This window comes from Alligator sinensis, unplaced genomic scaffold (genome assembly GCF_000455745.1).
Source record: "Alligator sinensis unplaced genomic scaffold, ASM45574v1 scaffold469_1, whole genome shotgun sequence".
NCBI lineage: Eukaryota > Metazoa > Chordata > Crocodylia > Alligatoridae > Alligator > Alligator sinensis.
This window is the reverse complement of record NW_005841934.1, coordinates 3,205,801-3,222,017: the sequence shown is the minus strand read 5'-3', so window position 1 is coordinate 3,222,017 and position 16,217 is coordinate 3,205,801. Positions and strand designations below refer to the sequence as shown.

The window sequence follows — 16,217 nt, the reverse complement described above, 5'->3', positions numbered from 1 at the left end:
TTTCCCAGATGCAGTCAGTTCTGTGCAAAACAAGGTGGTGTACTGAGGTTTTTAAAAAAATAAAGACAGTGTTTTTTTCCCTAATCCATGACTATTTTAAGCTAGAATGTTTTGAACTAGAATTTGGCAAATTCTTTAGCTTTTCATGGTATTGGGCATAAACTAAGTCAAACCCATTGAAATGACTACACCACACACCCTTTTGAAAACTACATGTGCACACAGACTATATAGCAGGCAACATGACATAAAACATCCACTTGGAAATCACCATCTAAGTGATACTTTAGTGGCATTATGCTGTATGAATAACATGGATCACTCTGAGGTCTATTTTAAGTAAATGAACTGTGTGGTAGGTAACTTGCACCTGAAATGTTAGGGTAGGTACATTCACAGGAAGCTGCCTCCTTTCCAGTTTACAGTGCTAGAAAATGAAGAGGCAACAGCTTACTTCACAAAGATTTTGCAGCTCCATACTAATATCAGCTGTATGCTTCTCTCCATTGGGTGACATTAATGACAGCACAAGCATGGTAATATTGAGGAGCTAGGCTTGTAAGACTGTTAAACAGCAAAGATAGTATTTTCCACCCTGTACCTATCTGTCACCGATACTGTTGTGCAGAGGCTTGCCGTGCAGGTGGGAGTGGTTTGGGAGATAGAGCACCTGCTCTGCATAGCAGGCTTTTCTTCCAAAGCATCAAAATTCAAGCTACAAATTACTGTGTACATTAAGGCTACATTTCAGCATTAACTCTCCCTCTGGGACTTCCAGGCACCTACTGAGAGGGGAGCAGTACACAGACATAGCTCTTGCTGGGGGAACGACTAGCAGCATGGTGCAAGAGATACAGTGCTCCAGGGAGCTGGAGATGGGGAGTTGGGGGAGGGCATCAGATTATATCAGATGGTCAAAGCTCTGCAGGGCATAGGCACAATTTTTCCACAAATAATTGTCCTTTGTGAGATTACGAGGGGGGAAAGAAGGCTGCTGTGAAAACATCTGAGCTGCCTTTTTGTGTGGCAGAATGAGAGGGTGCCCTCCCACTGTGAACCTTTAGGCACAATCAGATCTTTAGCTCTTTCCGGAGCTTATTCAAAGCAGCTGTCTCTGATCACTACAGAATATGGTCTGCTGCAGCCAAATGCAAAATGATAGCAAAGATAGGGAATTCTTTCCCCTGTGCCCATACTGATCTTAGCAGGGTTACACTCATCCATCTGACCATGGAACTTGGGTTAAATGTCCTGTGACGTCCCAGTGCCTGGAAAAGGGTGGATCTGAAGTATTAGGGCTGAGAAGGGTGTTGATTGGATCCAGGTAACCCAATGAGAACTTTTAGAAGAAATTCAGAAAGCTCTCAGGTAGCCAGAAGGGAAACTTCCTTATTATTTACATTTTATTCTGCTATATTAGTTGCTTTGGCTTTCTGGAATCCAGTGTGCAGTGTCAGTCCCTTCTGCTGGTGTAAACCACGAGTAGCTGAGCTGAAATCCATGGAGGTAAGCCTGTGTAAGTAAAAGGGAAATCAGGTCCAATGAATTCCAAGTCTTCTTCTCAATTTTATTTTTCACCCCACTTAATTTGGAGTTAAGGAAGGAAAAAGACAGCTTGTGGACATGTAAATTCCAACCCACTTTGAATGGAGTGTGGGAGTTGCTGCTGGCGACTGTGCCAGATAATTGGGTCACCAATGTGATATAGCAAAGGCAAAGAAAAAAGTGATCCTGCAAAGAAAAAAGTGATTCCAGGACACTGTTCAGGGAGGGAAGTATTTAAGTCTTTGTACTGAGTTCTGGTGAAACCTTATCTAGATTACTGTGTGCAGTTCTGGTCCCCATATTCAAGAAGGATGAAGTTAGGCTGGAATAGGTACAGAGAAGACTGCTAGGAGGATCAGTGGCATAGACAGCCTATCCCACAAGAACTTTATCTAGTAAAATGAAGGCTGAGGAGGGTTAGGACTTCTCTCTAAATACACTGTGTGTGTGGGGAGAGGGTGGAGGATGGAAGGTAAGCACCAGGAAAGGAAAAGAGCCAGGTTCCCAGACTGTGTTCCAGATGCCACTGGTTGTCCATAGAGCCAAGGTAAGTGATCCAAGGTCTCAGCTGTGGATGGCATTGGCACCCAGCCTTTCCAGTGAGAAACTTGATGTTAAGGATGCATTGTGGTTGATGAGAAGTTTTGAGGGCTGGCAATGGTCTGTTGGTCCCAAAAGTTGTAGAACTGCCCATTTAAGCTACAAGACAGTGTCACACAAGAATAAATGGACATCAGCTGCTGTGAATAAGTATAGGTTGGAAATTAGGTGGAGGATTTCTAACCATCAGATGACTGAGGATCTGGAACAGCCTTCCAGTGAACAGGGCAGGGGAGTGGAAACCTAATTGCTTTTAAAATGGACCCCAGTTTATTGAAAGGGTTATATGATGATGGGGTGCCTTGTGAGGAAAGACCTATGAAATACTTCCAGTCCTGTGTTTTGAATAACATCCTATATAAATTCAGTTCAAATCAGCTCTACCTTTCTTGGGCCTAAAAGGGATGATCTTAGATACCTATACAGGGAGTTTGGGCAAATATTAGGCCATGCAGAAATCCACTTACACCATGAAGATTTTAAAAAATCCAGTTGGTAAAATATTTATACTTAAAGGCACCAATCCTAAATTATCCCCCCTCCAGCCTTATGTGTAGCTTATATTTCTAATTATTTACAAAATCAGGCAAGGGTACCTATACTGAGCTGTCTCTAAAAGCAAATCCCTCCACGAGCAATGCCAAGTTTGTGAGTAATATATTTGCTCTGAAAAGGAATTGGGGGATTTGAGAATAATTGATTAATACATTTACAGTGCTCGGTGTAATGTGTACTGCTGTCACAGAATGAGAATGAAGGAATAAAAAGCGCTTTGCATCTGTCAGGGCCAGTGTGCCAATGCGCAGAGACTGCAGCGGGAGGCATGGGACATGCCAATGCAAAATGCCTCCTGTTTTTTCAGCTCGTTACAGAAATTCTGTTCATGTTCAGTCCCTCCCAGTGTGCCAGATCCTTAGCAGCTGCCTCATCCAAAGGGGACATGAAAGTTACCCATTGCACCCCTGCCATCCTGAGGCTATATACTTGCCTTTCCAGTTGTCAGTGGAAACTAGAGCAGCCTTAAAGCTGATCTAATTTGACTTGGCTGCCAGTGCCCCAGAGGTCTTCCTGGCAGCCAAGAATCGCTATCATTCTAGGACAGACTGGAAATGTCTCCATTCCTTGGGACAGGAAAGCTGTGCGCCAGTGGGGTAGCTACACTGGTATGAATGGTGCCTTGGGCCGCTAGAGCACAGGAGCTGGAACAAAGATTTCAGAGAGAGACTGAGAATAGTTATCCTGGACAAAAACCAGGGCTACTAGGAGCAGAATTAGTCTACCATCTCCTCCCTACTGTGCAGGACACTGCTAATTTACATCTCCCATCTCCACACCTACACCAGAGGATGAGTAGGTTTGTTGGGGATGGAGGGGTGGGGGTTCCTAAGGTTGATCAAAGTGCAGTGCCTCTCAGACCGCGTTCTGGGCTGGAACATGAAAGGGGGCTGTGAGGAGCTCTAAGAGAAAGAGGCACTTTGACTACCTTGTCCTTTTCCCCCTGCACTCTGTATACTGGCATCCTGGTCCCGGCAGTTGCCAAGCGTTTTCATTCCTTCATTCTCCTGCAGTGACATCGGTATCCTTGACACCAAACCCCGTGCCCCTGTCATACCATTACTCGCAGATTCGTCCAGTTCCTTTTCAGAATAAATACGTTACTTCTACCACTGAGATTGCTAGTGTTGTGTTCGTTTGGCGGAAATTAGATTTAGGTACGTAGCATGACATTTTCAAACAGTTAACGATAATGACTGCCTGCAAACATATCCAATGCTTTATTTGTATCTTGGGTATATTCAGGAAGATTTACATCATTAAAAACAAGTCTGAAGAATACCTTGGGTGACTGAGCGAGCTAAGGATGGGGAGGATAGATATTATATCAGAACTAATCATGGGTGTGCAAGTTTTGTAAGGTCAAGAAATGAACAGTTAAATTGGGCTGGAATTTATCACTCTTTTATGTTGAATAGAACTTTACTCTTTGATTTTTATGCGATGACTCCTGAAGAAAAGTACTCCATGTGAGTAAAGGTGGCAATCTAATCCTGAACAAACAGCTGGAGTTCATGAACTATTTTATTTTACTGTGGGGTAATAGCCAAGGGTCTCCACTTGTTCAGTATACTGCCAGCAGCATACTGGTGGCAACACAGAAAACAATCGCATCCCTGTGAACACATGCACCACACCACTTGCCACTAGCATCTGTAACCAAGATTCTTCCTTTTCTCTTTTGTTTCTTTTTAAAATTTGGAATAAATGAGAATGAGAATAACTAACTGTCAATGTTCATTAAGAGGCAATGCTAATGTTATTACACTAATACAGGATAAGTGAATGCTGCTGATTCGAAAGCATGTGTCTGTAGTGTGGTAGCAGTCTTACTTCAGTTCTTAGCTGGCAGGTATCCACAACATAATCGTCCTTATTCTACTTGACACTAAAGGAAAACCATGTGGGCAGTTTTACCTGCAAGCTAAGGATCCAAGATCACAAGAAAACTGAAGTACCTTCCTCCCCTTGCCCTACAGTATCACTCAAGGTGAAGTCTGATGTATTGAAGGGGAGACATTGTAAGGATTATACTGCTGCAACCACATGGTATCTGTCCAGCACTGTTAATAACTCTTGTTTCCCACCCATCCGGCCTGCTCTCTCTTCCTGCTTCATTAGGGCTCTCTAAACAGGCTCCATTAGCATGCAGCCCCTTCACCCTTACATTATAAAAAAGTGACTGCTTTAAATACAGCATCACAAGCTTGTGAACTTATTGTGGTCACTTCTGTAGTAAGTTTGGTCAGTGCATTTTGCGCCCCCCCCCCCGGCCTACAGTCTCCCTGGTTCAAAACCCAATGTTATTCTCTGTGTCACCTGTCCTACACAGCTAACTCCAATAGTCTTCAGGGACACCTGGTCAAACTCACTGATATATGTCTTGGTGGCTCGGACATTTTTGTTTTAACTGTGAACAAGGCATTCATGTCCTTGGTGAAGGCAATTTACACTTTTGGGGGAAAACAGAATTGGCTGGGTAAAGAGATTGAGACAGAGTTGAGGCAGCTCAGTAAGATCAGATAAGGAGGCCTGGATGAAAGACTTGGATTGAGAACCAGGTGAAACAGGGATGGCGGTTTGGTGGGTGAGACAGGACAGACAAGGATCTGGGACAAGAGAAGTAGGGACTGGAACCGGCTCTGTGAGGAGAATGAGAGTAGGCCTGGGGATCAGCAAGGAGAAGAGAGACCAGAGGTAGAGGGATGGGGCAGAAGTCTCAAGCTTGAGGGATATTGGTAGAGAGCTCTGTGCCCTCTACAGCAGATTCTGCTCCCGAGCCTAGACAATTGGTTGTCACAGAGAAGACCAGGGCTAAATTAATGGGGAAGATGATTTGCAACAATCTAACCAGCTGCAAAAAGTGGGTAATTGAGTGCTATCTCTTTCCTTGATAGTGCAGGGTCTACTGCAGAAAGTACCCGTGACATCCTTCCTGCTGCTGGAAACACTACACATTAACTGTGTGCTCTGCTGAGCAGTTCCTGAAGTCCATTACATCTCTACCCTCCAGTCTGGCTAATACAACGTACCAGGCAAGTACTGCCACCAAATACATGCTTTTGGAAAACTGTACCCTTTCCAGCCTTAACCAACGTGCCTCCTTCCCACACACGATGAGGGCATAAAGAGCTTCCAGTGAGACTAAATCTTTTCAGGGATATGCAGCTTGCTTAATGTGACCTTTTATAAAAGCAGAAGAGATAGCTTTATGCATTAATCAGTTCATTGCTGCAGTTGCTTCAAAAATAATTAATCTGCCAGATGAATGCTTTCCAATCAGACAGATCTCAAGTGCTTCTTTTTGCCTGGAGATATTTGTCCCTGATGTGAACACAAATAATATTTTGGACAGTACCAGAAAAAGAAATCCTCTCTTTTTATCACATAATTGCTCTATAACATGTATTATATGTTGTCACTTGTCTTTTGGTGTAAAATACCATCTTTTATCCCCCTTTCCTGATTTCCACAGCAACTTCAACATTCTCCGTTCAATGAGCTGTTCCTGCTTCCGTTTGTTAAGAGCTGCTTGAACAGGAGGCTGTTTGAAATGCACAACACAGCTTTACTGAGACGAACTTAGGAATGTTTTCTCATGTATCACTAACATGGTAATAATGATCACCTTGCACGCTCGCTAGTTGTACATCTACAGTTGAAGTGGAATTTTTCACTTAAATCTGGGGTTCAGTCTTTTTCTTTGTATGGAAAACACAGCATAACCTTTCCAGAATTACAGCACTTGCTTTTATATTATAGAATCAGATTTCAGAAAATTGATAAGTACATACATTTATTATTTTAGGAATAAAATTAATTATAAATATTTTAAAGAAGTTTGACATTCAGTGTCAGACATTTGCACAGATGCTTCAAAATTCACATCAGCTTAAACTCATTGACATTTTATGGGTTGGCTACATATGAAATTTTGTTCAGTAGCTTATTTGTTTAGGGTAAACATTAATTTTTCCATGTTATCCATACATGGATCACAATGCTGTACTGACTTCCACAGAAAACTGCTGCCAAAATGTTCTCATCTCCCATTGTGCTCAGTAATACCGAAGCCACAGGTTACTCTCAGGTGTCACTTAGGAGAAGGAGGGCATCCATTGTGATGAATCAGCTGAGGAGTGATTGATTAACAGTGAGCTGCCTGGTGAGTTTGCTGCTGCTCTATTCCTTCTGCTGCGGGGTGGGAGAAGCGTCCAGATTTAATAGCAGTTAGGAGGAAATGTTGAAGAGAGCACCTCGGGGACAGGGTTCTAGGGGCCTATTGGGAGCATGGTATACATAGGCCATTGAGCAGTGATGCTGAGGTCCACCAGGTGCTAGAGCAGGGGTGGGCAATTATTTGGGCCTGCAGGCAACATAGGGAGTTGTATTGAGGTGTCACAGGCTGAGTCTGGACAGGCTGGATCCTGGGCTGCAGGGCTGGGTTTGATGGCAGCAGCAGCCAGAAAGAACTGCCGCCACTGCCGGGACTGCTGGGAACAGAGTCTGGCAGCTGCGCTGCCCCAGCCCCACTGTGGACCTAGGCACATGCCACGGCCCCGGCTGCCCCTGTGCCTGGGCTGGCAGGGGCCAAGGGACTCGCAGTGGGCTGGGCAAAATTGCTCCGCAGGTCGGATCTGGCCAGCAGGCCTTATTTCATCCACCTCTGTGCTAGATCCATATAGTCGTGGCAGGAGAAGCACCTAGGGCATTATTTTGTTCAACGTTTCGTTAAGAATCATCTCTGCAATGTACTGGCTTTTCTAATTGCTTTTCTGTCACTAAAGGCAAGTTTCACTTGATTACACCTTTGCAAATCATCTGAGAGAGAGAGACTATGCCAGAGATTTTAAAGACAATGCAAAAACTAAGGAATAAATAATGACAAAAATTACATGTATCCAGAGCATTAAGTTGTACCTCTCTGTGAACATATGCAGTGTACAACACTCCTTAGTCTTACAGATTTTTTGGTAAAATCCAGAAAATAATAGTTCATAGGTTGCTCAGCGCATAATTTGGAGGGAGGAAAAATGACACACACTTTTCATGACAGAATGCAGTCTCTGACTGAGCAGCATAGTGAACAAATGGCAGAGCAGAAATTTTGCCCATTTGGATGTCCTTTATCTTGACACAGAAATCCCCTGAGAATCTTGATCAGAGTAGCTAGAAAAAAAGTACACTTCACATGGCTAATGATGTATTCTCTTTTAAAGAAAGGCAATGGTTGGATGGTGATATAAGCAGATGAAGTCAGTTGAAGGGCCACTTTGGTTTTGGAGGAGTTTATAATTTGGGGGCCATTTTTATATTTTAAATGTTGCTTTGTAATATAAACCATTCTGTACGCATACATCTTATTTGCAATTATACAAAAGTAATACAAAGTCATCTTTCCATGAACAAGCTCCTTCTGGCTGCATACTTTATAACCACCACCGTGTCTAGTGGATTTAGCATTCAAGGCATTCTGCAGAGTTGTAATATCCATGGAAAGTCTTTAATTATTCTCTTACTATAGTATTTCAAATAAGTTGTAGTATATTTGCACTTAATTTATATGACCTAATGTACATACATTACACTGACCCATGCATGTAGCTTTTTTAATCTGCTGCAGTTTAAAGGGGTGCATGGACATAGTTAACAGGATTTTGCAATCTAAACATAAAGCATTAATTTGATATAATCCTTCCAGTATGAACTCCTCTTTCATTGACTTCGGTGGGGCTGGGATTACATCCCCACAATGCTCTCTCTCTCCCTCAGTAGAACAGCAATAGTATTAATTATTTACTTAATCACCGTAGTGTCATTCATTGTCTATGGTTACAGGATATGGAAAATAGGAGCAAATATTGCAGCTGTGTGGTTTCTTGGTCTCACATTACTAGGCTGAATTGCTCCAAGCTTGCTTTATTTCCTCACAAAACACTGTTGACAATAACTGACCTATAGTAATACTTCAGCAGATTTCTAGTCTGACAAAGAAGTAAAGGAACAGTCAGTGCCTGCGCCAGGTACAGTATTGCCCAAGAAGCCTGTTCTGTGTTGGTCAGTCAGAACAAGGAAGCTGTAGTCAGAGGGCTCCTTCGGGCTTATGCATGCTCAAATTGCAGAGCTCCACTGCTAAAACGCAGTCACAGAAATGGGTTCTGGAAATCCCATGCAGGGTCTGAGATATTTGGAAGAGGAAGAATCCTATTCTCCTGGTGATGGACAGAGATCTGCTGACATTTGATAACTAATTCACCCTTCTTTCCAAATGGAGATGCAACTATTGTCAAATCATTCTGCCTGTCCTTCAAATGCTGGCTTATTCCAAGGACAGTAACTCTCTATCTGTTTATATATATTTATTTTTCATGGCTGACCAGTACATTTTCCTCAACTTCACTGATGCACAAACACCTCCTGAATCACCATTTATGGGGATGTGGATCTGAGCTCTGCAGGGGCATTCTGATTCAGTCTTCCTAGCACATTTCAACTTGAATTGCTTGTGTGCTGACCCAGCCGCCTTGGCTCAGTAGTGTTCTTTCATGTAGTGTATTCAGTGTTGTTTATAGCCTTTTCTTATTTGATAGACATGTAAACCCCATTAATTTATACAGATTTTGCTTCAGGTCATGTTGACTTCGCCACATTCTAACGTTATTTGGTTCCAGAAATCTGTTACTGAAGTCTCTGGCTGACCGTACCCTTTATTTTCCTTTCCTAGGGTTTTTGTGAGTTTCCTTTCAGTTCTCTTTGGGGTTTTAATATGATTGCCAGTTTTCTTGGCTGCTCCTCAGAGTAATGCGAATCCTGTGTGGTTGTGCCAGTCTTCCCTGGCATCAGCTGTCTTTTGAGAAGCTACCATACTACTCGTGGTTGGCAGCTGGCACTTAACCAATGACTGAACTTTTGTAGAATTTCTAAAATGGAGACTGCTAATGAAGTGTATAATTTAGGAGCAACTCTGCTGCTATTGGAGCAAGTAGGACATTTGCTACTGTTGGGAGTGTGAGTCAGTGACACATAGTCCTGCATCCCAGAGCTCTCTGAGCCCAAGGAAAATATTTCTGGAAATCCAGTTTTTCGCTGCCTCCTCTCTTTTACACCAACAGATTATTATTATTGTCAAGAAGAAATGCGAAAATATAGTTACTTCTTCCAGAACATAGTTTCCAATCCTTTCTGCACTGGATATCAGGAATACTTTAAGTATGTCAAATTTTTGACATTTTTGCTTATCATATGTTTATTTTTACTGTTTTTTAATATCCTAAATTGAATGCATGTGGAATTTAAAACATCCATTGTTGTAGACCTATTATATGTAGCTACTGAGCTGAGGCTTCTGCACAGTAGGACTGTAAGACTGGCTATATATGATCAGTGGCAGGGTCCTTTGTACTCTGTGGTCAAATCAGACCAAATTCAGAAGCAAGCATTTCTGCCTCTTGCAGCTACAGCCTATGGAAGTGTAAATTTATTCTCCCTGCAAAGAGAACTCCTCATTCCCAACCTTCCTGTTTCTCTCCCAAACGCACCCCGTGGTGGCTCACCATTATAACAAGTCATTGCCATAGCATTCAAAAGTGATCACTCGTGGCAATTATTTTTTTAAGCTGGAATTTTTCACAGCTTGGCCCCCAGGGTGCTGCCATTCAAACATCCCAGCATAGAATATCTTTTATTAGACCAATTAAATAGTTGGAAAAACGTTATTTGCAAGCTTTTGGGCACAAATACCCTTCTCCAGGCATTGGGACACTCTGCAATGCCTGAAGAAGGGTGTTTCTGCCTGAAAGCTTGCAAAGAACTTTTTTCCAACTGTTTCACAGATTCATAGATGTTTGGTTCGGAAGGGACCTTAGCAGATCATTGAGTCCAACCCCCTTTCCTGGGCAGGGAAGAGCACTGGCTGGGGTCAGACGACCCAGCCAGGTGCATGTCCAGCCTCCTCTTGAAGACCCCCAAGGTAGGGGAGAGCACCACCTCCCTTGGAAGCCCGCTCCAGATTCTGGCAATCCTCACCGTAAAGAAGTTCTTCCTGATGTCTAACCTAAATCTGCTCTCTGTCTGTTTGTGGCCATTGTTCCTAGTTACTCCAAGGGGTGCCCTGGTGCGCAGAACATCTCCTATTCCTTGCTGCCCTACCTTCCCCCCTGATGAATTTGCAGGTGGCCACAAGATCCCCTCTCAGCCTTGTCTTGCGGAGGCTGAAGAGATCCAGGGCCCAAAGTCTCTCCTCGTAGCGCCTTGCCTGCAGGCCCCTAACCATACAAGTGGCCCTCCTCTGAACCCTCTCGAGGTTGTCCACATCCTTCTTGAAGTGCGGCACCCAAAACTGGATGCAGTACTCCAACTGGTCAGGGCTGCATACAGGGGATGTATCACCTCCCTGGACATGCATCTGCTAATGCATGATAAAGTTGGTCTAATAAAAGATATCACACCTATCTAAAGAACTTGGCCTGCCTATGTCCTTAGAGCAACACGGCTACAACCAACAACCCTCCAGCATAGAATCACATTTCAATTATAGAGAAGCAGAGCTGGAAGGGATCTCCAAAGGTCGTCTAGTCCAACCCCCTGCCTGAGGCAAGATTATCCCTATCCAAACCATCCTATACAAACCCATTGTCTAACCTCTTAGCAAAACTATATAGACAACCCTGACACAACCACGAGACATAGCACCTGAAACTGCCACTGGTAAAGCAGGTGGATCATGGCAGCCAGTGTCCTGCTGTTGCAAATATTATTAATATATGCTCAAGAGATCCCAGGTAGAGGGCCATGCCCCCCACTGCCTTCCCTGCCTTCCTTTGCAGGGAAGGCAGAAATCTCTACAGTCTTTACCAGCCTGACCATGGGGTAAAATTCCTTCATGACCCCAAATATGGAAATCGGTCTGACCCTGAGTGGAGGGGCAAAACCCTGTAGCCAAGAAGTTTTATGTTAAAGCCCCAGAAGGAATATCGGCACACCCCAGTCAAACTCCCCAGCCTTGCCTGCATGCAACACCCAGTGCTTCTGGGGAAGGCTTAAAAAACCCTCTGACACAGGTAGCAGCAGGAAGGGAAAATAAATTCTCTCCCAGTCCCATGTAACAATCAGCAAAGCCCAGAAGCTTGGAAAATACTTGTAGAGCACAGGCATAGCTACAGCTAAATCATCCCTGACCAATGCCTATCCAACCTCTTCTCGTACACCTCCAATGATGGGGAGTCCACAACTTCCCTAGACATCTATTCCACTGCCTCCCTATTCTGACAGCAAAGAAATTTCCTGATATTCAATCTAAATCAATTTTGCTGCAATTTCCCATGGACATGTGCCAAGGAAGGGTGAGGGATATAGCCTACTTTGGTGGGTCATCTCCTTCCTGCTGCTCTCAGTTATTCCTCATTGTAAGCTGCACTTCAGCTTTGGCTGCACAATCTTTTGCTGCCTGGCTCTGGAATAGGCCATGGAACATGCATTGTAATCCAGCTCCCCCTTGTGAGGACAGCTGCAGAATTAGATGCAGCTGCATGCAGTTCCAGCAGCACAGGAAGACAGAAGACAATGCCACATCCTGGGTGACTACTGGCAAAAATGCTGCATTTTACATGTTAGAAAATCGCAGAGCTGTGGCATCTCCAGAGGCCTGGTGGAGAGGAAGGGGACAATTCACACCTCTGTGGCTGTGGTAACAGGCACTTCTTGCAGATGCAGTCAGGCAGACCTGCCCTGGTTCACACTGTTCACCTTTTTGAAGTTATTTCCACAGCCTTTTCTTACATTAGGAAAGTTCAGATTTTGTATCTCACTTCTACAAAAGAAAGAGTTTAGCAACAAATCCTGAGATTTAGGAATCATGGAGAAAATGGGCCCTGGTTAACAGGGTACTTGAATGTAGGTTGTCTTTGCTGTCAGGAAGGAGAGTAATTTATTCTGACATAATAGCTTGAACTCCTATATCTGCTGATAACTTAGACAATTCTTCAGAGGTATAGAAAGGAAACATCTAAATGTTCTAATTGCTATAGCAGATACTGATGAAATAAAAGCCATAAATAGCCCTTATTGCCAGTTGAAAATTAATAATAGAAGTTATGAGGCTGAAAGTAGGATTCTCATTGGCTGTTGAAAAATTACACTTTTGTTCCCAGACCTCAGGCTTTATAACAACTCATTAGTGTTTCATATTCTTTTTCTTTTTAACCAAAACTCAGGAGCTCTGACACTGCTACAGGTTCAAATAGTGTTTTACTCATTACCACACTAATTCTAATATTCCACTATTAATTAAATAGCTAAATGCAATGGTATTCATTTCTCCTGACACCTGTTCTGTTGAAACTGAAATGAAAGTTAACATCAGGAGGGCGGGAGTTGTTTTAAGTCTAATTAAAGTGCTAGCCCTGCAAATAGGGATAGCAGAGGGTAAAATGTGAGACTGCACAGTAAAATCTAAGCAAGAAAAACACAGCGTGATGTATTTTTGGGTGCTGTAGGGAGCCCACAGCGTGAGTTGCAGTGGCTAGGAAAGCAGTGTAGACCTTATTCTTGCATTCTCCAAAGCCAGGGGCTGCTGTGTGCAAGGCTGGCACCCTGCTGCACCTATGGCTCTTCCAACATATGGCAGCTGCTAGCCGCCCCAAACAACCCCAACCACAGCTGAGTGTACAGGGGTAATGGCAGGATATCCCAGTGGTGTCATCTTTTCTCCAGGCACCCTAAGATATCAGGAGAGTGCCTGGAGGAGCCTATGCTGGCTCCTTCTAGGTGGAGATTCCCCTGCATTTGTGTGATGCATTGGAGACATGGATGCTGGCTCACGGCTGGAATCCTCTGGGGCTGCAGCATAGAGGGGCTGTGCCGCAACCAATGGCCAAGCTCACCGTGTTCTCCAGCTTCTCCCGATCAATTATGAGTTTCAATACTGGTATTTTACACTGGGATTCAAATTACACATAATAACATACTTTGCACCGTTCACGCCTTGAGCTCAAAGTGCTTTGCAAGGGTGACCAAGCATTATGCCCCCCCTTTAATTGAAGGGCAGAGCATCAGTGGTGCTGAAGCGGCTAGTAAGGCTCAGTACCTATAGGAACTGACTTTCAACCCAGCTCAGCTCACTGGGTGCTGAGCATTTTGACAGTCTAGCTTTTGTTCAGTTTTGAAGGGGGAGCGTTTGAAAGCATGCTACTGGTTTGTGGGTGATGATGAGCAGTTTTAAGAACCAGGCCACGAGCTCTTGAAATCTGGCTCATGATGACGCTAGTCAGCATCTCCCCCCAGCTGCTAGTCTGTACTTAGGGCTCTTGCTCAAGTCCATGGGATTTGCATCTGTGCAGCAGCAATGAACTAAGGTCCTCTCTAGCTGCAATAAAGGTAACAGCTTGTTTCACAGCATAAATAAGGCTTGTACCATGTCATTACCTGCATACCATAGTTCGGAGCTAGTCATGTCATACATGTGGGCCTTTGTTTAGTAATAAATTATAATCATGGCCTTTGGCTATGCTAGTAGAGGGAACAGCCTCTATTTCTTTGTTTAAGAGCTGTTGCTTTTGTGACATTTAATTGCTTTGACCTACAGTTTTGCTTAAAGGTGTATGATAAAGGAGCAGATATTGTATTAAACAAGAGCAGCTACTGAGTGAGGGCAACTTCTGTCATGAACTGTGTAGATAAAATGGTAGCAGCTACCTAAAAACTACCACTAACTGAGGGCTGCGTCTGTACACAAGTGTGTGGCCTACCCCAAGTCAGTTTTTGTACCATTTTGTTTAGGAGTAAGGGCAAAGGCCAGCTGGCCTGGACTGTACCAAAGACTTACACAATGTGGTCTTGATCCTCAAAGGCTCGTGCAGAGACAGAGAGCCACATGTGTGCTGTCTTTATTACTGACAATACTAGGAGCCTGTTGCACTCCCATGAAATCAGAGAGGCTTGCAAGCTGCTCTGACTTGTCCACAGGTATCCAGGACTGCAAAGACCTCCCAGTAGTCAAGAAGAGATGGAGCAGTGTATTATGGCCACATCTCCTCCCTTCCCTTTCCTTACAAGTCCTGGCATGCTTCTTGTGCTGAAGGCTTGGAGCTAGGGGGAAGGTGCAGATCCATTACTCTTTGCTGGTCAGAGGACCTCCTTACAATGGAGATATGCTCCAGGGCAGTATGCATTGCCTTATGCTGCAGTGCAAAGGAGCACTAAGGCATTGTCTTGTCCATTCATTTTGACTCTGGAAGATGCTCAGATTTTTATTTCCCATTTTTGCTCTTTCCCCCGTTGTCCATGAATTTTAAGCACTGTCTGCATCTGAAACCAGGTTATATCATTGGGTAGGGGAGACTGGTGGATTGTGCTACAAAAGTCGAGAGTTTTGTAGATAGAAAACAGGACTCTTAGTACTGTACAATTCCCACATTTTCCCAAGCACAGAGTTTATACAACAGTATGTATAAGTTAACGCATTTTAAACATTTTTCTTCACAAACTATTGTTCCATTAATGAATTTTTCTCTCTCTCTCTCTCGTTTTGACAGAGCTTCACAAGCCTTGACTATTTTCATTATTACCTTATTTGCTTTCTACTTGCAGGTACACAGCCTTTTCCTGTTGGGAGCAAACGAACATTTCCTTGACAGGCAGAATAGTCAGAGCACTTAGAAAAATGAAGTAGTTGGTGCACAGTGAGATGTGGAGCAAACCAGAAGTGATGGAAAAAGCTATACAGGTCCAGTATATTGGTTTGAAGCTCTCTAGGGAAGGGATTGTCACTAATTATTTGTTTGTATAATGTCTTAAACACCTGAGATCAACCCAACTGTGACCTGTAGGTCAAAGGTGCTCTCAGCCTAATGCCTTCCTGGCCTAGTGTGCTTAAGGCATGTCAGCTTCTGTAGCCCATGGCATGTAACAGACTGAGACAGTTATCAGCACAGCCTTTGATTCCTAAATGACCAGGTGCCAATCTACATGCTTCTTGAGCCATAATGATGCACTTTAATCACTCTGCCACCACACCACTCTGGGTAGTAAGTATTACCACAGTAATGGTAATAGTAAGACCAGCTAGAACACTTAACCAACTACCTGAAATTACTGGGTTTGACTGCTGTCTTGTTCTTCGTGAAGTCATTTATACCTGTGCAGTGTTGCACTACTCCCCCTTTGCACTGATGTGACTGTAGAAGATGGAGATCAGTGGAGAATCATAGCCTCTGAGGGCTCATCTACATGTTGCCCTAAGGTGACGAATGTGCTATGGTGACACAGTGATCACATGTGTCTACAGTGTGCTCAGCGTGCTCCCCAGGTATAGTGCACTGCTAGTGACAAAATCTACCCGTGCGCCACACATACGGCGCAGTAACCACCTGTACTGCACTGTGCTTTAGTATTTCCAAAAAGAAGTACTAAAGCACGGCACCGTAGCAATATCACCATATGACGATGTGTAGATGTGTCCTGAGAGTCTGAAAAAGCGTGAAAAGAATCTCACATGATCAGATATTACTGTAGTCATTCCT

General features: G+C 43.7%; 2 long non-coding RNA genes across 2 annotated transcripts in view; both read left to right on the top strand.

The window, feature by feature from the left end:
* Window positions 1–1,297: 1,297 nt before the first annotated feature.
* Window positions 1,298–5,729, top strand: LOC102379904. The gene is made up of 3 exons (XR_001357703.1): window positions 1,298–1,324; window positions 1,421–1,506; window positions 5,598–5,729. It is a non-coding gene; the product is annotated as an uncharacterized LOC102379904 (long non-coding RNA).
* Window positions 5,730–15,314: 9,585 nt separating this feature from the next.
* Window positions 15,315–16,217, top strand: part of LOC106721954 — a 7,649-nt gene continuing 6,746 nt past the window's right edge. The window contains exon 1 of the long non-coding RNA XR_001357704.1: window positions 15,315–15,421. This is a non-coding gene — a long non-coding RNA (uncharacterized LOC106721954). The remainder of the gene's footprint in view (window positions 15,422–16,217) is intronic.